Raw genomic sequence first — 26,645 nt, forward strand, 5'->3', positions numbered from 1 at the left:
TTCTGCTGGTATTCCATGAAAGGTGTTCATTTCCACCTCTGCTTCTCCAACCTATAACTGCCCCCTTCTACTCAACCTAGAATCATTCTTTAAGGCCCAATTAAAATCCTAGCAAGGTCAGTCCCTGGTATCCTCCCAGCTTAGCTATCCCTCCCAACCCTGTCCCTAAATCCACTGCCTAAGTGCCCTTTTCTGTTTACCTAGCATTTATTTCAGCCTTTAAACAATAAATTATTCTAATAACCATAATAAAATCCTTATTCTATTAAGTTCTCTCTACTCCAACCCTTGATGAATTGCTCCTTTCAAGTGCAATACACTTATAGTTAAATGCACAAAATTAAGAATTTCAATTCAAGGGTCTTCCCTGGTGGTCCAGTGGTTAAGACTCTGCACTCCCAATGCAGGGTGCCCCGGTTTGATCCCTAGTCAGGGAACTAGATCCCATATGTGGCAACAAAGATTCCTCGTGCTGCAACTAACACCTGGCACAGCCAAATAAATAAATATTTTTTAAAAAAATAATTTCAATTCAAATATTACTAAGCACCTCTGTATTAGCACTGTGATAGCCCTGATGATAAAAATAACAGGCACAATTTTCAAAATGTAAATAAAAGGATAGAAATGAATAAAACATGAATTGCATTTAATATCCTTAATGCTGAAGTCTGCAGGGTTGAAAAAGGATGATCAATGGATAAAAGGGAGCAATGGCTGGGTGGATATTTGACAAAGCAAACATAGCAAAATGTTAAAGGTAGAATGTAGGTGATGGGTATATGGGTGATTGCTGTACAATTATGTATACTGGAATTTTTTCATAATAAAATGTTCGGGGAAATGAATAAAACATAGTTGTCACCCCCCCATGAGTTTACAATACAGTGAAGGGTGTCACACAAGCAATTATAATTGAGTACATTTAAAGTACACTGGCACTGGGAATTCCCTGGCAGTCCAGTGGTTAGGACTCCACAATTTCACTGCCGAGTGGCCTGGGTTCAATCCCTGGTTGGGGAACTAAGATCCCACAAGCCACATGGCGTGGCCAAAAAAAATAAAATAAAAATTAAATAAAATTAAAATTAAAAAAAGAAAGTACACTGGCATAAATACGCACAGGAAGCCCCACAGAAGTGGCTCTTGACTGGTAAAGGGGAGCTTGGATATGGTTTCCAGGTGACCCCAACCTAAATCTAGAATGATATGCACAGTATGCTGGCAAGTGGGTGCAGGAGCATTCTAGGCATTAGAAACAGCTCAAGCAAAGAAACATGTGAGCATCAAACACAGTATATTAAAGGAACTAAGAGCAGTTGGATACTACTGCAATGTATGGGGTGAGGGGTTGGTTTGGAATGCCCTCGTCAACTCCTCTGAACCTCAATCACTACCCTCCCTTCTGTAAGGCACGCTCCCTCAAGTCTCCCAGATAATCACTCTCTTTCTGTTCCTATACTCAAGCCTCCATCATTACAATGATGACCCTATATTTTTAATGTTTTTGTTTCCTTAACTACTTTCTGTGTTGACTGTTGCCTCTTTGAGGACAAAAACTGCATCTTATATACAATTCTCTCTGAAGAGATACAGTTGACCCTTGAACAACACAGGTTTGAACAATGCGGGTCCACTTATATGCAGATTTTTTTTCCAATAAATACTACAGTACTTCATGATCCACAGTTGGCTGAATGTGCAGAACCAGAACCACAGATAAAGAAGGCGGACCGTGATATTTGAGCATCCACAGGTTTTGGTACCCACAGTGAGTCCTGGAACCAACTCCCCACGGAAACCAAGGGACAACTGTATAGTAAAGTCTATTCTTTTGACATAAACTATGCCCTCAGTCACATCCCCATGAACTTCCCACACAACAACAAAAAAAGTCTAAGATAACTTATTTTAGAGAAATAACTACAATACCACGTTTGCTGGAAGAAAAAACAATAAATTATTATATGTATGCCCTATGGCCAAAAAATTCTGCATTTTTAAAAGGCACAGGGATGACTAGATTCATAAATACAAAGTACACACTTCTAAATAATGTGCTGATATTATAAAATATAAGACAGTATCAAGTGAAAAGAACAAGTTACAGGCCAATACATAGAAGTATGATCCAATCTGTTCAAGCTTAGAAAATTTCCAGAAGGATACAAAGAAACTATCACCAGTGGTTACCTCTGAAAACTGGGCATGGAGGGACCGGAATTTTTCACTTTACACCCCTTTTGTACTGAATTTGTATACAAATAATAATAAAGTTCTTTCTTCTTTTGAAGTAGTTTGCTCTAAATATATTTTTTTAAATCCTTTGAAGACATGAGGACCATGCTACAAGAGCCCATAAGTTTTCCAGATACTGCTTCTGTAAAATACACAACCCAAGAAAGGAAAGCATTTCAATGAATTACAGTACAAGCAACTCTCAGTGGTTTCATTTGCAGACATACTTTTCTGAAGATTAATTTAAAATACATAAGCAAGACAGACAGACAGACACAGAGAGACACAGAGAATCGATTTAACAATACCCTTAACTGGAACACAACTGGAAACAACTGAAAAAGCAGCATTCCAGTAACTTTTCAAACCACCAAGACCATCATACCACTTACCCAGGCAAATTCTTTCTAACAAACTTGTTTTAAAATCAGAATATAAATGAGAAACGCAAGAATCAATGGTGCACTGTGTCTTGTAGTACTCACAGATGAATGGAAAAAGAGAAGGAATCAAACTAACACCTAAACCAGTCTTTTTTATGGAAGCAATGAAACAGAAAAGAACACACATACCATAAAATATATCAACCATAAAATATATGAAGTAATTCGGGAGGCAGAGAGCAGTAAAGTATTTGCTTTGCTGATTGACAAGACAAGCTACACGAAAAGCAATGAGCACAGAAGATTACAATGGATGGTTTCCCTCATAATACTACAATGGGACATACATCTGGCGCTTAAAGCACCAAGAACTTGAAGATTCTCAAATAAATCCATTAAGGTACAAAAGTAGTTATGTAATATATAGGTCTACTTGTGGCTATCATGTTCAAGAACAAGAAGGAAAAAAAAACACTAAAATTCCCTGGCAAAACGCAACGGGTTGAATGATAATGTGTGCTGAGAGTTTACTAAAAGAATAAAAAATCAACAGTTGAGATTACTTACAGTGCCCCCCAAGTACAAGAAACATCATATTGGGACTTCAAACATTATACTGGGACTTCCCTGGTGGCGCAGTGGTTAAGAATCTGCCTGCCAATGCAGGGGACATGGGTTCGATCCCTGGTCCGAGAAGATCCCACATGCCATGGAGCAACTAAGCCTGTGCGCCACAACTACTGAGCCTGTGCTCTAAAGTCCGAGTGCCACAACTACTGAAGCCTGCTAGGGCCTGTGCTCCACAAGGGAAGTCACCGCAATGAGAAGCCCACACACCACAACGAAGAGAGTAGACCCTGCTCGCCACAACCAGAGAAAGCCCGCGAGCAGCAACAAAGACCCAACACAGCCAAAAATAAAATAAAAAATAAAAAAAAATTATACTGGACCATGTCATCTAGGTCAAACCCCCTGAATGTTTTAAGGGCAATGTCCTTCAGTGCACACTACACAGGAAGCATATGACCTTGGCTCCCACAAAATTACGCATGAAATTACCTTTAAAACACTTAGAATAGGGGCTTCTCTGGTGGTCCAGTGGTTAAGAATCCATCTTGCAATGTAGGGGACACTGGTTCAATCCCTGGTCAGGGAACTAAGATTCCACGTGCCACAGGGCAATTAAGCCTGCGCACCACAACTAGAGAGCCTGTGCGCCACAACTACTGAATCCGTGCACTCTGGGGCCCAGGTGCCACAACTAGAGAGAAACCTTCATACTGCAATGAAGAGCCTGCACGCCACAACGAAAGATCCTGCATGCCGCAACTAAGACCCAATGCAGCCAAAAAATAAGTAAATATTAAATATTTTTTTAAAAACACTTAAAATAAGGGGCTTCCTAGGTGGCGCAGTGGTTAAGAATCCGCCTGCCAATGCAGAGGTCACGGGTTCGATCCCAGCTCCAGGAAGATCCCACATGCCGCGGAGCAACTAAGCCCGTGTGCCAAAAAACAAAAAACAAAACAAAAAACAAAAACAAACAAAAAAAAACACTTAAAATAATCATATGGCATCCATTACTCTAATAAATCCCTTTTTTAATTTTTCTTCCCAGGCTTTGTCCATATGTGCATGCCTCAATGTCTAGGTGTAAAATTTCAAAACTCTAACCACAGAATGGATGTAACTATGCATAATTTTTCATCTCTATATGCATTTCTACCATTTCTGTACTATTCGTAATAAATACTACTGTTTCATGAAATTCCACCAAATGTGATATACTAAAACCTACTTATTTATTGTTAGACATTAAGATTGACCCCAGTATTTCATTACAATAACTTACACTACTTCCTGTGTATATACTTTATCATTATTAGATCCAAGTACATCAACATTTATTTTAGGGCTCTTGGTTAGAGGTAAGGTGCATGCCTACAATTTTTTGCTACTTGTAAAGTGAGATTTGCACCTATGCTTTGCATGGTTCCTGCTTAAGGATTTAAAATGACAGATTTACCAAGCACTTAGCTTAGTGCCTGGCACTCAATAAGAATCAACAGGTAGTAGTAGTAATATTGAAAACTTCATATCCACTAAACTTCATATCCACTAACATTTAAGATCATAATAGTTGTTCATATCAATTTGTATGAATGTTAAATAAAACAACGTTAACATTATCCAGCACATTCCATGTGTCAGAAACTTAACATACTATGCTATCTTTGATTATTTCAAGGTAGGTTATATACTGCCCATTTTATAGATGAGAAAACAAAGAAGTTAGGTAATTTCTGCAAAGTCACAAAATTAATGAGGAAAGGAGTCACAGGATTCCAACTTAAATCTCCTAGGCTTATGTTCTTTCCACAATCTCAAGCTGCCTCAAAATACATTTAAATGTTTTTGGAAGCTATTCACCATTACAAACATAGATGTGAATCAGAAAACTATTAAGAAACCCAAATACCTTTGTTATCAGCCGGCCAGTTCATCCAGTAGCATACACATCTCCAAAATCAAAAAGACAGGGAAGACTAGAAACAACACAGATCTGATCTGAGAAGAAGACCTGGGTTACAATCCTGGCACATCAGTTTTGTAATGTGTATATATATATTATATATTATATATATATATATATATATATATATAGTTTAGAGTCTTTAAGGCTTCTTCCTGATCTAAAATTCTATGGTTCTAAAGAACACAGAACCAGAGCCAGGAAACACAAGATGTATGTTTTAGTGTTTATTTTACTAATTCTAGTTGTGTGACCTGGGGCCATGTTGTTTGGCTCCTCTGAAAGGTTAATTCCTCATTTGTAAAATAGCATGAATACCACAAGACCTCCCTCCCTAAAAGATTATTATGAGAACAGAGTGAAAGTGCTATGTAAACTCTACAATGCACTAAAACTATGATGGAACTATCACTACTATTACATTTGACTGACACAAGTAATGACTGGCACACTCAGAATTTGATATTAGGTAATAGGTTCAACAGAGGAGAACACAGTGAAAGCAAACATACCTCCCTCTCCTCCAATCCTCCTACAAGATGGTGGCCAAAAAGCAATATAGTCTCCTAACTACTCTTTTCTCACCTGCTTCAGATTTCTTAACTTCTGCAACTTGTAAAAGAAACTTGTCTAAGTTTGGAAATACACCAAATCAGATGCTTAAGAGTAAAAGCTTGCCTTAACTTGTGAAGATAAAACTGATAAGAAAATATGCTAATAGTCATAGCTCAGATAATGAGTTCAGACATAGTTACACACAGCATGAGATTTACCTCATGAACTTTGGAGACTGGTGTCTTTTTAGCTTTACCTCTTATTTCTTGTATTCTATAGTAACACTGACAAGCCTCTCAGATCTTTTTCCAACTTCTAAAACTGATTTAAAAAATAAAAAAATAAAAAACTCAGACATTTCTTAAGTTCAGAAGTGTTGGTTACATACACAACTAGGACTGAATTTATTTCTAAATATTTCGATCATATCCAGATAAATTAGTGAATAATTCATTCAACGAATATTTCTTAAGGACCTACTATGTACCAGGCACTGTTAGAAACACTGAAGTTACAGCATTAAACAGTAAAGTCCCTGTTCCCATGGTGCTTAAATTCCAGTAGGGGGAAGAGACCACAAAGAAATAAGAAAATACCAAGCAGTGATAAAGCTACCATGAAAATAAAACAAGGTGACTATGTTGAGAGGGGAGCAGAGATCCATTCACTACATTTAAACATAATGTAACATGCATGATCATTTTAACTAAAGCCATCAAGTCAGTCCTAATCCCCCCAAAAATGCTTGAAAATTAACTATTCTATATTTACACTTGCCCTGAACTTCTCTCCCCAGACCTGAACATTTTTTCACTACAAAGCTGCTAATGTATCTTTAATCACCCTAAAGTTAGATAGTGCAGAACAGTCTCAGATATCTGAAGAGGAGTATCTTTTACCATTGGTTCACAATGTCTTGCCACTGACAAATTCTCAACAGGGGAAGTCTATGAACTTACTACCTAGAAGTAGTCTATGGACTAACATGGCACGACCATTAATGCAATCATGTAATTATTTTCTTGAAAGAATGATGTCGAACAGCCAATTTCACTTTATCTACTCTGCTCATGACTAAAATTAATCATTACTATCAAGAAACAGGCTGAACTACTAATAAAAATTTAATTTCACTGTTGGCTTCACTGCTAAAAGGATTACACTGCAGTGAGGAAAAAAAAATCTGGGCTTTTCCCACTGGTTCTCTCATACTCTATTTACAAAACACTTGAGCACAGCTCATCCACAAACTGTCCACTGAATGCAACTTAACACTACTGGGCTAGACAAGTGGATGGATAGATTATTGTAGGTTTCCTAAGCAACTGCTGCTTGTAAATTGAAATGAACTAACACCACAAATAAGGTGAACAGACATTACAAAATAATACACAAATCCAATTTAAAATAATTAGATACATCTATTGATACTTAATACTAAAAACCATCACTACCAGTAATTAACCCGAAAACTACTGTATACTCATAATTAAAAGGCCCTCAGGTTAAACTTAAGTGCTGTCTGTCACACTCAAAATACCTTGCTCAAAAATAAGGGGAAATGTTCATTCTAGCTAGTAATCAAAGAAATGCAAATTAAAGGAATCTGAAATACCACTGGCAAAACTGCTTAAAATAACATCTCCAGAGCTGGGATAAATTGGTTACCACATGACAGCAAAGGTGGGACTGCAAGGTAGGTACAACCCTACTGGAAAACAACACATCTTCAGTCACAAGGAGCTTCAAAAAGTTCATACAGATTGACAGCAAGATCCCACTGCTGGATATAACTAGACAGGGGAAAAAACAATGTTACTCATAGAAGCTGTGCCTCCTAAAACAGGAAGAAAGAGACAGACAAACCTACAGCAAGGAAAGTAATTAGGAAGTTCACGATATGGCACACACACACACACACACACACACACACACACACACACACAAAGACAAAAATGTGTTTAGCTAAATTGGTTCTGAGACCCAATTCCAATGGTGTGTTGGAGTCGGGGGGTGGGGTGAGGTGTCTCATACAGCACCAAGTAATTCTCCAGACATCGGCTGGAGGTTTTACAATTCAACACAATTCTGACACTACCTACCCAGAGACAGCATCAGATTCCACAGGTTTAAGGATTCAGTCCTACAGGATTGTCCCTACTTCTGACCAACTGGCTATAAATTAGAGGTTCCTAATGTGAATGAAAAATGTTGCCCACCATATCAGCAAAGGATGCTATGGACATCAAGCCATCAGCCACTACTGCTGCCCCAGATGGTGAGCCCAGAGGGAACTGAGGATGGGAAAGAATAGGATACTGGCCCTAGACAGCTAAGGTACTTACCAAAGGAATGATTTCAGTGAGCCCAGACCCTTGCATCTTCCCATACAAGAAAATTCATTAACTTGAGATGTAAGGTTTTCTTTAATTAACAGTTATCTTTTGATGTTCTAACTACCTGTTTTTTGTTGCAAAACTCCTATTTATCCTGGCTCCTCCCTTACCTCTTTGGAGCAGTCCCTCAGAGCTATCTGAGAGGCTGTCTTCCAGGTTTAATTCCTCAGAAATTCCTCCGAATAAAACATAATTCTCAACTTTTAGGTGGTGCATTTTTTGACACTAAGAACCCCTCCTTGAGTTCGATTAATTTGCTTATAGAAGCTCACAAAACCCAGAAACATTTTACTTAGTAGATCACTGGTTTATTGTAAAAGGATATATAACTCAGGAACAGCCAGATGAAAGAGATATAGGGCATGGTATGGGGAAAGGGTGAGGAAGCTTCCAAGCCCTCTTGGAGCTCGCCATTCTCCCCAAATCTCCACATGTTCACCAAACCAGAAGTTCTCTGAACCCTTTCCTTTTGTTTTTTTATGGAGGCTTTGGGATTGATTAAATCATTAGCCATTGGTGACTGCATTTCACGTCCAGCCCCTCTCCCCTCCCCAGAGGTGGGGGTGAGGGCGGGGGTTGAAAGTTCTAACCCTCTAATCACAGTTGGCTCCACTAGCAACCAACCAGGCCCCACCCTAAGATGCTTTTTTAAAGTCACCTTATTAACATAACAAAAGATACCTCTATTGCTCTGAACACTAAGGAAATTCCAAGGGTTTTGGGAGCTCTGTGCCAGAAATAGGGAAGACCAAATATATACGACTTATAAATCACAATATCACAATAGCCCTACTTCACATCAGAGTCAAAAATATATTCCAAATGCATTAAATTTTTAAATGGGGGGGGGGGACCAAAAAAGATTTCCATGTGGTGGTTGGTGGGCAAGTGAGATGCTGCAGGAGATACCAGAATATGAAAAAGCATTTGATGTTTTGTATTCTTTTTACTTTAACAATATATACATTACAACCATATAAAATATACACATGGCACTCTGTACTTGCTCTTTTGTAACACCATATGTAATTGTAACTGCTTATTTAATATTTTTTTTCCCTACTAGACTGTAAATTCAGAGGGCAGGGATGATGCCTGTCTTGTTCACTGATATGCCCAGTGCTTACCACAGTGCCTGTCACATATAGACACTCAAATATTTGTGGAGAAATTCTACTTCTCAGTATACATACAAAAGAATTGAAAGTAGAGACTCAAACAGATATTTGTACACCATGTCCATGGCAGCATTATTCACAACAGCCAAAAGGTGGAAGCAACCTAAGTGTCCATCACGGATAAATGAACAAAATGTGGTATATGAAGAAATGGAATATTATACATCCTTAAAAGAGAAGAAAATTCTGGCACATGCTACAACACATATGAACCTTGAAAACGTGCTGAGATAAGCCAGTCACAAAAGGACAAGTACCTATGCTTCCTCCTACATGAGGTACCTAGTCACATACATAGGAACACGAAGTAGAACACTGGTTACCAGGAACTGTTTGAGGGCAGAGGGGAGATAGGGAATTGTTTAATGGGTAGAGAGTTTTATTATGGAATGACAAAAAAACTTCTGGAGATGGATGGTGGTGATGTTTGAACAACTATGTGAATGTACTTAACGCCATTAAACTGTATACTTAAAACAGTAAAATTTGGGCTTCCTAGGTGGCGCAGTGGTTGGGAGTCTGCCTGCCAATGCGGAGGACATGAGTTCGATCCCTGCTCCAGGAAGATCCCACATGCTGCGGAGCAACTAAGCCCGTGTGCTAAAAAAAAAAAAAAAAAACAGTAAAATTTTATATTTTACCAAAATAAAAAATAGTTTTGGAAAACTGAGTAATTTTTGAGATTGATAACAATCATTTCTCTTTGAAATATCATCCCTAGAAGCAGAAGAGTGAGAAAATGTTGTAAGATAGTCACATCTGGCATTATATCTACCTAAGATAGTTTTTCCACAGAACTTGAAGAAAAGTAAAGTGGTTGCCTACACACTGATTGCAACAGGAAAGAGCTAAATCGGACTCCATATTCAATCTGTTTCTTTGACTTTAACCTTTGCTCTTTGCTGCTTTTGTTATTATAATCGTACATGATGGCCTGCCTTAGGAAACCGTGCCCCTCTCCCAGAATGTTAAATTAAAGCGCCTCTGTTCAGCTCACAGGCAGGCAGTCTGCCCTGCCCACCTGTGAATGGCTGCAGAAAATAAGAAATTCAAGACCGATGGCCCTTTTTTTACTTCCTCACCGCCTTTCTGCCTTTTTACTTTACTTCCTCACTGCCCCCAGCCTTCTTACCTTACTTCCTCTCCTTCTCTATTCTACCTCTCTACTTTACTTCCTCACAGCCTCTCCCTCTCTGATTCTATAAAAGAAACTGGCATCCAGACCCCAGATTAGATGGTTTTCTGGAGACACTAGTCTGCCATCTTCTTGGTCTGCCGGCTTTTTGAATAAAGTCGTATTCCTTGCCTCAACACCTCGTCTCCGGTTCATTGGCCTGTCGTGTGGCGAGCAGAGTGAGCTTGGATTCGGTAACATTATTTCATATAAAAGAATAGAGGAAGAAAAGAAAAGGATGTCCTTTTCCAAATAGACTCCAGCAAATCCAATCATAATTTTCACAGCTATTTTGAAGAGGACATCAAATTGCAGTATATTATCTAATACCTCTCATATTTAAGCACAATCAATTCTTTGATTATCTACACTAATATAAATGCTCCATACAAAATAATTCTGGTAAAATTTTCATTGACTTTCCAGGATGCAATAAGCCAGATATGTCCTCCCTTCTTGTCCCGGACACTTCCCAGCTTAGTCTGGTAACCTGGGACCCAATGTGTAAGAAGAACCCATGTGGCATCTCATCCCAAGAGATGCCACAAAGAAGACAATCTATGTAAGGATAATCATTGATTATAACAGCTTTAAAGATAATTTCAATTTGACATAACTGAAACAATAGTTTTTATGCTGTATACAATTTAAAAGCATCTCCCAGATGGGAGAACATGCCATCCAGATTCTTTCTGAATTTGAGATGCTTATGGATTTGATGCTACATTTTCCTAGATTTTCTCCTATATCCCTGACCATTCTATCAATGGTCCTACTTCTTCCTCCTGCCCAGTTAATAAGGTTTTCATTCCTGGCCTTCTGCTCCTCTTTATGTGTAACTTCTCCCCTCTAAAGACCAATGTGCACTATGCACAGGAATCCCTAAGGTCTATCTCCTAGTCTTCTATCTACTGAACTCCGGTTGTAGTAATATCAGCTTAGAATTGAAGTAACTAAAAATACTATTTTGTCTTTCTCTCAAAAATCAGCTCCCGGACTTCCTAGGTGGCACAGTGGTAAAGAATCCGCCTGCCAATGCAGGGGACACGGGTTCGAGCCCTGCCCTGGGAAGATGCCACATGCCATGGAGCAACTAAGCCCGTGCACCACAACTATTGAGCCTGTGCTCTAGAGCCCGTGAGCCACAACTACTGAGCCCATGTGCCGCAACTACTGAAGCCCAGGCACCTAGGGCCCGTGCTACACAACAAGAGAAGCCACTACAATGAGGAGCCTGCTCACCACAATGAGGAGTAGCCCCCGCTTGCAGCAACTAGAGAAAGCCCGTGTGCAGCAACGAAGACCCAACGCAGCCAATAAATAAATAAAATAAATAAATTTATTTTAAAAAACCAGCTCCCATTTAAATGCAAGAGCATAATACGGTATTATCACTACCATGTTCCAACTACATACATTAATGTGACAAATTTTATAAGTAGAAAGAGGTATAAATTCCAAAACTTCAGAAAATGACTTTATGTGCTATCAAAATATTAAGTAAAACAATTATTTAAAGTTTCAATACATGGCAGTTTTTTTTAACCATAAACACATAGTACATATTACGGCAAAGCTAGGAATCCTCCTGTATGAAGCCAACTCCCTGCTTCACATCTCACTCCACACTGTGCACATCACAAATACACTATAAATGGTCAATGAACAAATCTTTAGGCAAAATGAGGGGCTGAAAGTTAAGACAGTAAGAAGCTGGAAAGCAGACCTCTACTAAGAGATAAAAGGCTTCACAGAACCTAGAAGCTGACCTGAGGGCACATACTCCTCCTGGAATTCAAGGCAATTCATGAGAACAGACTTCTAAAAACTACAACAGTGAGACTGAACTGCCTCCCCACTCCCACCCCAAAACAAGCCCAAGCACAATTCTCATCACTTCTCTGTTTCAGGAAATGCCCATCTTGGTCCATTAAAAGATTAAATCAGTCTAATTCAGGATCAGCTTGCAAGTAAGCCTAGTGAGTCTCAGGATACCACATAATGTATCCATTCAACAAGTATTATACAACCTACTATGTCCCAACCACAGTTCTAGGTTCTGGGGTTAAGGTAATGAAAATGACAAATATTCTTGCCCTCAATGAGTTTACATTCTAAGGTGTGGAAAGAGACAACCCACATAAAACTATGTTTGATAATGAAAAGAGCCATGCAGAGAAATACAGCAGAGTAAGGAGAAAAGGGAGTGCTGGGGGCAAAAGATATTTTACCTATGGCCAAGGAATACTTCACTGAAAGGCTAATTACTTGAGCTAAATGTCCTGAAGAAATGAGCAACCACACCAGACAGAGGGATCAGCAAATACAAAGGCAAGGTGAGGTGAGAACATATTTGGGCAAATTACTAAATTTCTTTAGGCCTCAGTTTTCTGTAAAATGAGTACAATATTCCCTATACAATGTAAGATGTACAAGTAATGTATATCAAATATGTGACATATAGAATGTACTCAATAAATGAAAACATTACAGTTATCTGGGGACCTATCATGCCAGCAAAACCCTCAGCATATTGTCTGGCATACAGAAGACACTCAGAAAAGTATTGTTATCTAATCCCCATAATAACATAAGACAGACAGGATTACCCATTTTATAGCTAGGAAACCTGAGGATCAGAAATTTGCCTAATCCTCTGCTGGCCTCTAAAATTTCTATTAGGATGAGCAAACATACTTCACAATTAAAGAGAGGACTTATACACTGCCAAGATGAGGAAACCATTCACATTAATGTCAACAATCAGCAGTATGGTACTGTAGTGCTAAGAACGTGGGACTCTAATCATATTGCCTGGTTTCACATCAAATCTCCACTACTTTCCTAGGTATGCGTCCTTGGGCAATTTTCTTTTGCACCTGTTTCCTCATCTGTTAACAGGAAACAATAATAATACCTACCTCACAGACTTATTGGGAGGATAAAATGGGTTTACTTTTGAAATCACTTTTATTTCAGTGCCTAGCATATAGAGTTATATAGTATTATTAGTAATAGCATAAAAGTAAAAAAAAAAAAAAAAAAAGGAAATCATCATCAAAACAGTTCTGCTTTCCATGCAGAATTTTAGAAATTGTAAAGATACTGGAGATGGAAAAGCAACAGAAAAGGGGTGCTGGAGAAAAACAAAAAAACGGAAGAACACAAAAGTAGCATCATGATGTTACCTGGATTTAGACCAATTTACCTGAACAGATTGCTCCTATTAGTATCAATGTCCTTCAGTAGGAACACTACTAGTGAGACATATGCCAACAATGCCTTGGATAACATTTTGTTTCATAGTTTATTTTATAAGAAGTTTAATTCCTTAAAATTAATTCAGATGTCACTTTACTGAGGATTAAAACAAATTCAATATAATAAACTTTATCATCTTCCCCCACCCAACCCTCTTCTAGGTGTTATTTGATGCTTATTATAAAGTACGAAACATATCACATCTAACTTCAAACTGAGAATAATGTGTTCCCTATCAGCTCTTGGTAGAAAATAAGCCTTTCTCCTACCTAATTTCCAAAAGTTTTCTACTTTGAGAAGTTTAACTTCCTCAGTCTCATCAATTTAGGATTCTTGCCCCCTCTTACCCTTTCCCCCCCAAAAGTTATCACTACACAAGTCTATAAATCATCCCACTGGGAAGCAGTGTATCATCACGTAAAGTGTGCTGGAATTAGGCAGAATTGGATTCAAAAGTAGGTTCTGCTGAGTGAACTTGGGCAAGTCAACCATTTTGAACCTCAGTAAATGAAAATACCACCAACTACCTCACATGGTTATTTTAAGACATAAAAATTAAATGTTAGGGAACCTTGCCCTTTAGTAGGTCCTATAAATGATATCCTGTAGATATACACTTAAAGTTTATCATTAATGCAAGGCCAACTAGAGGAAACTAATTGACGACTTCTCTTCCAACAAACAACTCTTTGAGATATTAATAATGTAATTATAATACAGGGTTACATTTTTAGAAAACCTAAGGTTTTAATTACCATTTGAGAATCTGTATGATACATATTTCACAATGAGACAAGAATTCAAAATCAAATAAAAACATAATTCCTTGTCTGAAAAGGGTAAACTAGTTATAAGAGATAAGTTTGGATATTCACAATATTGTACATATAAACACTACATACTTATACACACAAATAATTATCTCTCATGTTAGGTTTGCTATTTTTCTGCAGCAGCCTGGATAACTGTTTCAGTCTACCTTCAAAGGTTTACAAACTAATTCCCTACTAAACAATCTTTTCTAATATAATCCTGTATTGTCCAAATAATCCCTCTGAAATTCTTCAAGTATATTTAGAATACCCAAATATGAATGCAACTACTGAATATTCCTCAATGAATAGTAGCACTTTATGCATTGACATGTAATCAAAACTCAAAAAAGTACATATACTCAAGCTGGAAAAATCCATTTGTCATTGACAAATCTGCTTTTCAAAAAAACATACCTTCAAGCTTCTGCTTCCCTGCCAACCATGGCTACCACCACTTCCTCAATTCTCCTGCCAGGAATAAAGTCTGAGGCATGTCTTTTGGCCTGAATGAGTGGTGGAAACAGGGAGGGACATATCCCAAAGGAAAAATATTATGGCTTTGCTAATATTTCCTACATTTTTTCTACTTCTTTAGCATAGAGGGGAAATTCTCAAAGGTTCATGTTCCTAACTATCTCCAATACTACTTCTTTAAATCACAAAAAAGGCCTTTTCTAGTAAGAGGATATTAAATATGTTCTTTGTAGTAACATTCTAATCACCATAAAGTTTGCAAATTAGGTACAAGGCAGCAGATACGTTGGTGAGTGTGGAAAAATTTTTGCTTTTGAAAAGAGAAAAAGGTTAGAAATCCAAGAAAAGAGGATATCATACATCCCAATCCTGAAATGGAAATACTACTTTAAATATACCAAACCTACAACATCATACACATGTACAGAATGAATTTAATGAGTATCACATACTGCTACAAAGACATTTCAAGCTAACACTCCAACAAAGAATCCAAAGTCAAAAAGCAAAACACAAGCATGGATAAATTTAAATTCCTATTTAAAAGCAAGCATTTAGAACTTGAAATGAAGACACACAAGAGTCCCATCTAACAGGGTGATTGTTGACTGCCTCCTCTTCATTTACACAAAAGCACAATATCATTTAGAAGGTCTCAACCTTTGGATAACAGTAACTGGTTACAGGGGATGATCGTGGGCTCTTTTAACTTAGTTTATTAACAACCACCAAAGACTGAGGGATTCCAATGCTACATCAACAGTCCTCAGTTGTAATTTTCCCCAAAGCTTTTCAGAGTAGTCCTTATTTTTAAATACTTGTCACTAATCTTAAATTAAGGACACTGTATCAAAACCACGTTGATGGCTATTGGTTTTAGCCTAGTATTCTTTAATACATAGTAATCCCAGTACATGATGTTATCAAAAAGGGTTATTTTTAACCCTTTTGGGGTGATAAAACCCAACTGACAATGTTAATTGAGGGCAGACACTTGTAGTTTACCATTGTATATCCCATCCCCGAAGGCACTTTAAGTACTAGATATAACAACAAATGAACTCTTTGGAGAACTTGAATAAATGCACAGTTACACACTTTGCACATTAATTTCACAGGGTTCTCACACGTTCACCCTATCCATGGGCCCCAGATTAAAATCCAGGAATAGCTTTTTTAAAAAACCAACTATATTAATTTCTGTAATAAATCAAATCCACAAAATAACCTTCTGTCTACCAGTCACTATGCGGCCCACAAATTCCTTCTTCTGGTCAGAAATGTAGTCCCCCCTGCCGCCTTCCAACTTCATGATGGCTTTAATGAACTAAATAAATGACTTTAAGAATCAAACAGACCGGGACTTCCTAGGTGGCGCAGTGGTTAAGAATCCGCCTGCCAATACAGGGGACACGCGTTTGAGCCCTGCTCTGGGAAGATCCCACATGCCATGGAGCAACTAAGCCCGTGAGCCACAACTATTGAGCCCGTGTGCTGCAACTACTGAAGCCCACGCGCCTAGAGCCCGTACTTCACAACAAGAGAGGCCACTGCAATGAGGAGCCCGTGCACCACAATGAAGAGTAGCCCCTGCTCACCACAACTAGAGAAAGCCCCTGTGCAGCAACGAAGACCCAATACAGCCAATAAACAAATTAAGTAAATAAATAAATAAATAAAAGAATCGAACAGACCTACTTAATAGACTCTCAGTTGTTTATAAGATAGTGACGCCAACAAAACTTCCAAAAGTGAACTAGCTAGCGGGAAAACACACACACACACACAAATTCCTTAATGAAATATTAAAATAGCTAAGTATGAAAACAAAACTTGAAGTCCTCTTAAGATCAGCTCTCTACTACTCACCCTCACTAAAAGGAAAAAAAAAGGAAAAAAAATCTTAGTTTACAAAATAGTAAAATCTGCGATTATGCTGAAATCATTTCTCCAAATGTTTGAATTCACCTATAGTAATCATTTTTGGGGGGGGGGGTGGGGGGAATGCAAACATAAACAGGCTGGGAATACAAAGCAACTGCAGAAGTCACCAAAAATAAAAAAGAACTATTAACTTTACAAAATGACATCAATCTCCAAAAGACTTAATTTTCAAGTTATGGTACAGAATCAGTTTAACTTCGAATATGTCTCTCAACTAGACCCTTTTTTTTTTTTTCTAATACTACTTCTCCTTAGTCACAAAACTGTGTCTCTTCTCAGAAGAAATGTTCCATCTAAAAGCACCCATGAAATATCATACAATTCACATTTCCTCCTAAGGAACCCGTAAAGGGAGTATAAACAATGTAAGGAGAACAAACACAGACCTAAACACTAAAAGTAGTTACCTTGTAGTTTTTATTTAGGAGGACCTCACTCAGAGAAGCTGCTTTTCAACATTAAGGCATAATCACTTAAGTCTTAATAGTCACTTGAAAAAAGCCAACTGGAAATTCTACTGGGTTTTTAAAAACACTGTATCTTATCTTTTACTGTCAACCCCATACCAATAAAAACTCCTCCAAAAGAGTAAAAATAAACAAACTCTAAGAATATGGTAGTGTAAAGTAATTTAAAACACATTCATGCCCAAAGAAATCTCCATAGGGGTTTCGAATCTCTTCCTAGCACTCACAAACTGGGCAAGTTACTTGGCCTCCTATGCTTTGGTTTCCTCTTTTGAAAAACGGGGGGCGGGGCTGTTAATTAGGGTCATCATACATCCTAGTGACTCTGGGTCCTAGTTTATACTATTATCCTAGCATGCCATCCAGTTAGTGCCCACTTTCACTCTCAACAGTATCCTGGTTTGAACAAAAAATCATATGATCATCCTACTTCAGAGGGTTATGAAGACCAAGCAAGCTAATACACATAAAGCATTTCTAACAGTGTCTGGCACATAGTAAGAGTACAGTTAGTGTTAGCGATTGTTAATGTTAGTCACTGTTAAAGACTTCTTATAAAAAGGTTTTGAATAATATAATGAACAGAGTTCCTACAATATTCTTTTTTTACAAATGAAATTATGCATTTAACTTCCCACATTCAATATTCAATTCTTTAAAACAACTAAGTAGCACTGACTGCTTGAAATCAACACTAACTAATTTATCCCGCAGAAATGGCAATATTATCAACTGCATTCACATTTTATCAAACGTAAGTCTTAAGTAGAGGCTATATTAGGGTTACTGACAGGAAAGTAACCATGAAAAGTAAAACTTTGTTTAGCACCAAACCAAGTCCCTTAATATTCTAGCAGCCTTTCTCAACCAGGATTCCTCATGTTATTAACCTCATAACTCAGAAAATGATTTGAATGACAATTTCCTGAATTCTCCCAAGAATAGGTACATAGCTAGTATCTTTCTAGATGCACAGGAGAGAAACTAATTCATTATATACAATGGATGCTTTGGGGCATAATTCTGTGGTAGAACACCAGTGGTATTCTTGGACTACAAAGGGAAAAATATGGATAAAAAGACTCAATATTGAGTCTGGGTAGAAGACCGTATTACCTGGAAAAAATATTTCCTACAGAATGAAGCTTAAGGAAATGATTAACATAAAATATATGAATTTGACTCATGGCTGTGAAAAGCACTAATATTTTCAGTTTTACCCCATCTCCACTAATTTATCTTAGGCCAGATATACAATATCTACCATTCCTTCAGATTAGAAAAGTTCTAGTTATAGTTTATGAAAAGCAGGAAGGAGAAAGAGGAAAAGTAAAGAAAGCTGAGACCAAGATTCTGATCACTAATGAACCAAATAATCCAGGGCAGCAATATTAACTATTACCCATAAGACTATTACCCAAAAGAACAAGAAATTTTAATAAAGTGAAAAGATGAACTAGAATACAAAGTAGAAACAGAGAAGGTATTAACACTTAGAAGTAAATATGTTTAAGGTACCATTAAATAACAAAAAAATCCCCCTATAGAACCAATCAGAGCAGTTAATTATAAGTCACCTAAATTCTTTTTTCGGATCACTCCATAAACATGTTGAATGATTGGGGAACTATTCTCAGACACATTTAGCCTCCATTCTATATACAGCTAAAATGACAAAAAAAAAAAAACAAAAACCATTCTATCTACCACAGTTATGAATCCCCCCAAAAAAATCAAGAATACAATTCAACATATTATCCCATCTAAGATAACAAATATATATAATTCCACAAACTTTTGTGTAATGAGCATACTCAAACAAAACTAAAGCTCAGATTTATTTCAACTATTCCAACTATCAGTATAAAACACAATTTGGACCGTTCATCAGGCAGCAACTCATCTAACCCTGTATAAAAAAATTTGCATTTACCCTGTACTATACACAAAAAAAATCTCCATTTTGTAACACTGAAAAGATACATGCTTTCTGGTGATAGAAGTCCTAAGACCTAACCGAGTTAAGAGAGAAACTACTAAGCTTAACAAAAAAGTACAAAGGTTTTGAGGCCAGACTAATATGGGTGTGAATTCAGACTGTCAATTATTATCATATGACAAGTCATTTATTCTCTGAGAGCCTCAATTTCCCCATCTGTAAAATAACAACCATCTATCTTGCAAGGTAGCTGAGAAGTTTAAACAATACATGTTAAAACACAGAGTACAGTTATTGGCATTTAAAAGTCACTCAAATGGCAACTAAATTAAGAGTTTCTTAGAATATCTCAGGATTCAACAAGTTATAGGTCAAATCCCATAACAACAAATGTTATCCATGCAAAAGTGTACACAGGACTTACTTTTTCCCCCTCTAACAACGTTCAACAGAATTTGAACAATATATTTTTATGAAGGAATTTTACCTTTGAGTTGATTATCCAGAGTTTATAGAAATCTCTCTAGTTTGTCTCATCAAGCCTGCCGTAAATTTTCCAATTAAAATAATAAAAAAGAACAGACCATTAACATTATTCGCCCTCCCTTCCTTTGGGGGAGGGGGGTGGGGCTTAAAACAATTCCGATAATCTCTAGACTAGACTAACCGCATGTAAATTTTAAAGTCTTGTGTCCTCCTGGTTAGTACCAAAGATAGAACTATAGTAAGCATACATTAAAAATACAGTTCAGGTAGCAGATTACCATAACTGCTAAAGAGATGTAGTTTTTTAAAATGCACATATACAAAAATTAAGACCCACCAAGCAACACCACTCACACTGATAAAATATAAAATTTTGTTAAATTAAATGCAAAGCAGGCAACTCAGGAGACTGAAAAAAATCAAGCTGACAATTTTGTTTTCTCACATATCTTTGCCAAAGAGAACATGCAATAACCACCACTCATGATAGCCGGAGATATAGAAAATTATTATACAGGAACAGTACTGAATCACAAATTAAAAGTCCTAAATATGTATCAAATGTAGAAATTACAAAAGTAAAATACATTTAAACAACTTTTCAAATAATCTGTATCTTTAAAATTTCTTACTTTCTAATAATTAACAATGTTTCAATATATACTGACACCCAAAGATAACTGGGACTATCCCTTGCCTTCACTATGCTCCCCAACTCCCAAAAGAGGTATAGGATAGTGCTCCACTACACAGTAAACTGTTGTGTTCAAGTCTTCAAATAATCTAACAGCGATGTCAAAGTAGTAACACAAGTCCAGTTTTTTTTTTAACGTGAGACACAAAAAAAGTCACAACATTAAAGAGATACGACCCTTATCCCACTGAGATGTAATAGATCACTGTGTCCATCTAATGTAAATTTTAAGCTCAAAAGTTAACTTGCAGCATCAGAAACTGAAGTCTTCCATCTATTATAAAGAACCCAAAGAAGAATATGCTATTCACTGTTTACTCCCTCCCCACACATGACTGTGGGTGGCATCAGTTAAACATGCAGAATATTAAGCATTACTAAACTGTCCACGGTTTAGTAGGTTAGATGTGTATTTTCACATCTAACCCTATATTCCCAAAGGATAATTTAAGCCTGAGCCTGTCCCCCACCCCAACCCACCCATTTTAATTCATAGGTTTTGAGGCGACTACCATCATTAAGGTTGAAGAAGAAAACAGTGAAAAAATAATGTATAATTTAATTTCATTAAAGTGTTGAGTACTTGGGCTTTAAAAAGAATCCTAACTAAATAGACTTCAAAGTTACCAAACTCATAATTTGTTGCTTTAGTAGTTTAGCTCTTGCCTCACCACAATAAAATAAATCTGAACTCATAATTATCATCATCTATTTAAGAGTATTTGCATATAAATAAGAGTTCAAAATATGTCTTCTCTTAACATCCTACTAAAGCTAAAATGATGACTATGAAATACACAGACTAATATTAACAATTATGAAATGTCTGTCCCTAGCCTAGGGTGGAATTTTTGCTTTAGTAATGATTAGGGAACACACTTTGCCAAATATAGAAATTAAATATCCATTATTTTGAGTTTCCTTTAAAACTCTGATATATGTTCATCTCATAGGGTGAAAAAAACCTGCCACTGAACAACACAAAATTGCAGAAAATAAGGCACTTAACCTTAAATAATTTACAAATTCTTTGTAGGAGCAATTTACAAATACACTAATTAAGGAGACCAAGGGTTTTAATGGCAATGTATTTTTACTTTACTGTTGATGGGTAATGGTCAGATGTTCTTAATACAAAACATTATTTTACATATCAACTTTTAACTATTTATAGCACCAGATGGTTAAAAGTGGGGGTAGGGGAGCTTTAACTCATTTTGTCTGTAAACATTCATTTTCATATCAATTTTTTAAAAACCCACCCCACCCCCACTGCCAGTCTCTGATACCTTAGAATGCTATAGTTATTTCACAGTGGGAAAGAATAGCTAATAAGTAGATTTCTCTTCCAATCCTCTTCTCTACCCATTCATTAAACACCAAATACTGAAACTGAATTTAACTCCTACCCCGATCTTCTTACCAGGAATGCTCCCTAGGGCACCCGAATCCCTTCCACTGTCACTTATTCCAACTGCCAAAGCCCCTCCTATTAATAGTAAATCCCTTTCATACTGACTCACTGGAACTCCAACTTCACGAAATAGACACCAAGCAGAATTTACAAAATTTGCTAATGGAATTTTCCTATTTTCAAAGGATTAAAAAAGAAACTAAAGGTAAAGCACATTCAGACTAAGTTACAAACATTTAAAGTGCAACCAATTTATAAGCATTTATCTTGCTTATTCTATACTGGTTCAATTTAAATATTTTTTGAGTTTTTAAGTCAGACATTGTGTAATTACTTATACACAAGGCCAATTTTCCCATGCAAATAATATGGAGATATAAACTTGTCATTACATCAAAATTGCAAGATAATTTGAATTTTTTTCTTCAAAATTTTTTCTCTTTAATTATGGAAACGTTCACGTATACGCAAAAGTAGAGAGAATAACAGTACAGTGAGCTCTCCTGTACTCATTACCCAGCTACAATCAACTCAAGGCCACTTTTGTTTCACCTCTACCTCCCACCTCTCCCCCAATTATCTTCAGAAAAGAATTAAGAGGAAGACATTGTGCTCAGTAAGTAGAGGAAAAAATCCAAAGATAACAAAAGTATCAAAGACTAACAAGAAGTCAAGAATCTAACAATGTAACTGTACAGCCACCCTATACAACTCCTTGTTAGGTGGTAAATTTTTTTAAGAATTCCGATTTTTTTTTAAAAAAGGGAAATACCATCTTTAAAAATCTAATGAAGCCAATAAGATCCAAAGGACATATTTAAAACTGCATCTAAAAGGGTAAATAGGAATATGTGATGAAAATGAATTTAAACACAATTAGCTTGCATTCACGTAGCACCTTGGCTCAAAACTAAAAAAAAAAAAAAAGACTACTTAACATAATGTGCCATAAAATTACAATTCAACCGCTTGAAAAACCACTGAACACTATGCCTTAACTGGTCCTTCTGATTCCTAATTATAGATTGATATCAGCGCAGAAAGAAAACCAGGCATTTTAACCTAAGTGGTTTAAAATGTTCAAAATTAACCCCACCGTTCCTTGGAAAATATATGAAAGCAAGTCTAAACTACCTGAATTGTATGTCATTAAAGAGAAATGCATCCACTTTCCAGGGCCGATTTTTTTTTAATAAGTTCACATATACCCTTAAACGCAACGCGCTAGGCTACAGATAGAATTAGGAGACCGCCTCCTGCTTTTGCTCCTAACCAATACGCAGAGAGAGAAGGTTGGCAGGAAAGTGCTGCGAGGACAGTAACAAACACCAGCAGCTCCCGAGCAGGCCCTGCTAGAGCCAGGAATGACGCACTTCGGTAACCCGACTCTTTCTCCCCTCCACCCCCGCCCCCAGCAGCGGTGCTGACACCGCCAACAGCCCGGAGTAGGAAAAAAGACAACAGAAAAAAGGCAGAGGTTGGACCGCACCAGGTTTCATCAAGAAACCTCGATTATTCCTCTTTCGACACTAACCACTAGGACTAAACAGGAAAAGAAGCTTCGTGCTTAAGCAAGTCCCATCATGGTGGTTTAAGAGTCACTAAATTAAGCTGATAATGAGTCCAATCCATAGAGACAAATACAGGGTGTGGCTGCCGTGAAATACGGCGGTCCGTGGGAGAAAAGGGGTACGGAATTTACACTCCAGTGTGAGGGGAAGATGGGGCTTCACGGGGTGTGAGGGGTGGAGGTGGGGTGGGGGGGTGGCCCGCGCATTTTAAGGAACCATTTCAAACCAACACGAGCTTTTCGTTTACTTAATTCTAATCCTACGGATCAAAAGTTTCTCATAGATATATCACGTAAACTGTAAATAACCATTTAATCAAATACCATGACCCTCAATTAAAAAAACTACATCCAAGAGAAAGGAGGAGGGAGAAGGGGGGGGCGATAGGCAACAACATATAAAACATTTCTAGGCCACGGAAGAGAAAGTCTCACAAACCACATGAAACTACTAATGCAATATTAAAAATTAAAGCTGAACACTGCAGCACGAAAAATCACACGATAAAACCCATTACAGTTCAGGATTAAAAATAAAATGACATATATACCAAGAGGGAGCGGAAACTAAATGTCGAAAGTACAGCGGTTTACAAAAAACTAAAGGCAAAACAAGACATTCTCGCGACGGGGGAAAAAAGGGCAGAAATCAACAATACGTTTCCCAATGTAGGCCAAAAGAAAATGGGAACGGGGCTCAAAGTTTTGCGGAACTACTTGATGCTGTTTCCCACACCTTCTCTCTCCCATGGCCCATCCGACCCTTTCCGTCCTAAAATCGCCGTCCACAGATCACCGGGTACGTGAGAGAAGAAAAAAGAAAGTCAACCCCAAGCAAGAATAAAAGTGTGGAGGGAAAAAGCAGAAGCTGCCTACCTGGGGCAAGGATCAGCTCAGTTCGTGCCTTGAGAAAGACAGTGCGGGTGGGGGTGGGAACGAAAAGCAGCACTAAAACTAAAACAAAAGTGGCGCCAAAACCCCCCAACAAACAGCCTTCCACTCCCGCCCTTCCCCCCTCCTCCCATGCCAGGCAGGCAGGGCCCCCTTCGGGGCAAGGTCTGCACGCGGGGGCCAACACCGCCAGACCCCAACCTATTTAGAAAATTGTTGCCCGAAGAAAACTGACCGAAGTCGGGCCTCGGAAGGGATGGAGAGATCGATGCCAATCGCTTTCCCCGGCAGTTCCCCCACCACGCGCTGGAGATGATGGGGCGGGGGAGAAGCAGAGGGGCCCGTCACATGAATGTTGTTCCCTCTCTAGGAAGGGAAGGAGAGAGGGAGGGAGAGGAGGGAGGGAGGAAAGGAAGGAGGGGAAGGGAGAAGGGAGGGGGCACGAGGGAGGGGTGTGATCAGAGTAGATTTTCCCTCGCCTCCCTCGGTCCGAGGCCCAAATATACACAAGCGAGCCTCCTCGCCTCCCCTCCCCCCTAGGTTCCCAGCACCACCATTTTGCTCTCTTCCTTCCCCTCGCCGCGATGCCGCGCTCTCCCCCACCCCAACCGCGGCCGCCCGGCCTTCCTCCCCCACTACGGCTCGCACCCCACCCCACCTCCAGTTCGGGCTCTCCCAAGCTTAAGAGCCTGCCGGAGAAAAGGCACCTAAATCTAACGCTACACCGAGAAGCAGAGCCTCCATCTTGCGCTGCTCCGCGTTCTCCATTTTGGGCCACCCATGGGGGGGGGGGTCTCCGTAGAGGCCCCGAGGGAGAGTGGGGCGAGGGAAGGAAGAGAAAACCTTCAGCGAGGGTAGTCGAAAAGAAGAGTCCTGCGGTAGAAAGCCACTCTAGGAGTAGGAGGTAGGGAGGAAGGGGGGCTGGAAGTTCCTTGGTAGTGTTGAGGGAGCCACTTGGGGGAAGAGGGGAGAAAGAAGGGCTGGGGGTTACGCGGGGACGAGGAGGCTTCTCCCCGCCTTCACTTGGCCGCCCGCTCCACGGCGGGCCCCGCTGAGGGCAAAGGAAGAAGAGAGGAAATTAAACGGCGAGAGTGCCCAGTCTCTTTCCCTCCCAACTCCTCTCTCGCGCCCTATTTCAACCACACGCGCCTCACGGTGGGCCCCGCGCCCTCCGGGTGCCCCTCCAAACTTCTAGAAGCTTCGCCTCCGCCATTTTATAACTTACCTCCCCCCTCAGCGTACACAGAGGCAGCAACGAGACTGTTCGCCTCCCCCACTCCTCCTTCCTTCTTTCTCAGGCCGGGGGCTTCTTCACCCCTGGGCTGGTACAAGATATTTTTCCCTTCCTCTTCTTTACACCCTCGAATTCTACTCAGGGACGGAAGCTCCCGCGGTTCTAGAGCGGTGGGGGGTTTTGAAAGTGGCGGTCGGATCCGGCGGGTTTTTTTTTTTTTTTTCTCTCTCTCTCTCTTTTTTTTTTTTTTTTTTTTTTTTTTTTGGTGGCGCTTCGGGATTGTTTGGGGTGTTCGCTCTTCGGCGACTTGGAGGCAAATGGAACGCGCAGGCGCCATCTGTCGGCCGCGAACCCGCGCCCGGCTCCCGTTGGGACGGGGCGTCATCTAGCGGCCGAGAGTCGCCACTGCAACACCTGGCCCCCTGCCCTCCCACCCGGCGTCCTCCTCCCAATCGCCAGCCAATCGGGGCCGACTGACTCCCGGGTTCACCGTCTCCGACACCGCCTCCCAACGAGGCGCCCGCAGGGGCGCGCCACCGAATGGGATAAACAAGGTGCCGTGCCCGCGCCTGACTTACTCATTCGTTTAGCAGCGCTTCCGCCGCGCACTCGGTCGTGCCGCGTTTCCCCTTTCTTTATTGGGGGGGTCGAGGGCAGGGCGGTAGGAATGTCCGGAGGAGCCCAGCGCTGTGGGAAATCGGAAACTGCTCGCTGGGGACTTGTGCTCCGGGCCCCTCCGCCCCCCTGCGCAGCCCGAGGTGGCAGCCCAGTCGGGCATCACCCTCCGACGTCCCCTTCTGTGACACGCCCCAGCGAGGGGGCCTTCGGCCCTAGATCCCGGACCCTAGCTTCACCGCGCCCTATCCTCCTTCCCACCGAAAAGAACTCAACTCGCGTAACTCCGGCACCTGATCCTGAGTGATTTAGGGGGGTGTTTTTTGAGTTTTTTTGTTTTGTTTTGTTTTGCTTGCTTTTTGCTTCGGGTGTGGAGGGAAAGCG

The 26,645-nt window shown here is 39.3% G+C and overlaps 1 protein-coding gene across 5 annotated transcripts in view; it reads right to left on the minus strand.

The window, feature by feature from the left end:
• STAG2 (STAG2 cohesin complex component) overlaps positions 1–25,947 on the minus strand; it is a 118,724-nt gene extending 92,777 nt beyond the window's left edge. For 2 of the 5 annotated variants that reach the window (XM_057717928.1, XM_057717925.1), the window contains exons 1-2: positions 25,071–25,214; positions 24,648–24,778 (exon numbers count right to left, since the gene is read on the minus strand). The gene's annotated coding sequence lies outside the window, so the exon portion shown is untranslated. Of the gene's footprint in view, positions 1–24,647; positions 24,779–25,070; positions 25,215–25,637 lie in introns of those variants that run through there. The other 3 variants (XM_057717924.1, XM_057717927.1, XM_057717926.1) reach the window with 3 other exon arrangements.
• Positions 25,948–26,645: the final 698 nt, after the last annotated feature.

Source organism: Hippopotamus amphibius, chromosome X, assembly GCF_030028045.1.
Source record: "Hippopotamus amphibius kiboko isolate mHipAmp2 chromosome X, mHipAmp2.hap2, whole genome shotgun sequence".
Classification (NCBI taxonomy): Eukaryota; Metazoa; Chordata; class Mammalia; order Artiodactyla; family Hippopotamidae; genus Hippopotamus; species Hippopotamus amphibius.